Here is a 1,381-nt window from a genome sequence, read left to right as displayed (position 1 = left end):
TAACGTGCAAAAGAAGAAAGATCATATGCACCAACATTTTCTTGTAAAGAAATGTTAATTTTAGCTCCAAGCCTCATTATACTAAGATTGATCTACTTTCTCTTCATTGAGTTCATACATTTCTTGCATTGAGGTTTTCTAGTTTATTTTTTTTTTCATTGCATGACTATTTAGTGTGTGATGACACACAGATGAACCATATAATGAACATTAGGCTTCTCAGTCTTCTGAGTAGGCAATGATGTTCTTTCCTGTTATTATGAAACAATTTAGACTACATTTTGCCAAGAGTATTGCTCCAGCATGGATATACATGAGGCACCATGCTACAGTAAGAGCAGCCACAATGCCATTCAAAATTGCCATGCTGTCGCCCATGTGGAAGGAGTGTCCAGTCCGTTTCTTGAACCTGGCAGGTGAAAGAGGAGTAGGAGGAAACATTCCTGGTTCAAAAGAATCAAATAAGTCACTGTCCAAGAAAAGCTGCAACAGGAGAATCCAGCAGTTAGGAATATTATAAGCAGCATCCAGAACCCTAACAGCCCAGCGTCTACACCATCTTCATTTTTCAAATTCTCAGCATGCAACTCTTTAACGGCCAGGTAGACGATGGCGAGCAGAAAGGCGAGGAGGATGGCAAACAGCAGTGAACACAGAATAGAAAGGACCTGAACTGGCCACTGCTGAGATGGGGTTTGGCTTCCCACAGCAGCCGGGAAGATGCATTGAGCTTCTCTGGCAGCACCGGTGATCCATCTCCATCTGGTGGGAACAGAGAACCTCTCTTGCACTCCAAAGATGGTCCAGCTGAGAACTCTCTCAAGTCGCGGGCCACTTGGTTGCATCCCTCCTGGTCGTCGACTTTGTCTTCACCCCAACTGTCCCCCTGAGAGAAGGCAGGGTATGTGGAGCCGCAAAGGGCACCGGGGTGCCAAGGCGACTGTGGTGCAGTGCCGAACGCTTCCCACTCTCCACAAAAGACATGGTGGGAAAGAAGGTGTGTTTTCAAAATTGTGAGTTCTGATTGTTATATCTCCTCATGTAATAAATTTGTAACTGAGCATCCATTGATTTCTGTAGTTGTCAATCCTTTCCTTCATTATAAGAGCACTAATTTAATTTTTGTTCCACTCATTTTTTACCATTATCTTTTTTCCTTGCCATTCTATTTATGATGCACCCCTTAACTTTGTGATCAAGTTAAATAACTAGTTCTTTAGCACACTATAACATTAAAAAAGCTAAATAAGATCTCTTCTTAACTATATAAAATTTTCAAACATATTCACATAAAACTCAATACTTTGCCAGCGCCGTGGCTCACTTGGCTAATCCTCCGCCTGCGGCGCTGGCACCATGGGTTCTAGTCCCAGTTGTGGCA

The 1,381-nt window shown here is 42.9% G+C and overlaps 1 pseudogene; it reads right to left on the bottom strand.

Moving 5' to 3' along the window:
• Window positions 1-219: 219 nt before the first annotated feature.
• LOC149119302 (ADP-ribosylation factor-like protein 6-interacting protein 6) lies at window positions 220-984 on the bottom strand (annotated as a pseudogene).
• Window positions 985-1,381: the final 397 nt, after the last annotated feature.

Source organism: Oryctolagus cuniculus, chromosome Y (genome assembly GCF_051225735.1).
Source record: "Oryctolagus cuniculus isolate XC-2025 breed Fujian yellow rabbit chromosome Y, ASM5122573v1, whole genome shotgun sequence".
Taxonomy (NCBI): domain Eukaryota; kingdom Metazoa; phylum Chordata; class Mammalia; order Lagomorpha; family Leporidae; genus Oryctolagus; species Oryctolagus cuniculus.
Note: the sequence above shows the minus strand (reverse complement) of the source record. Positions and strands in the feature narration are given on the sequence as shown.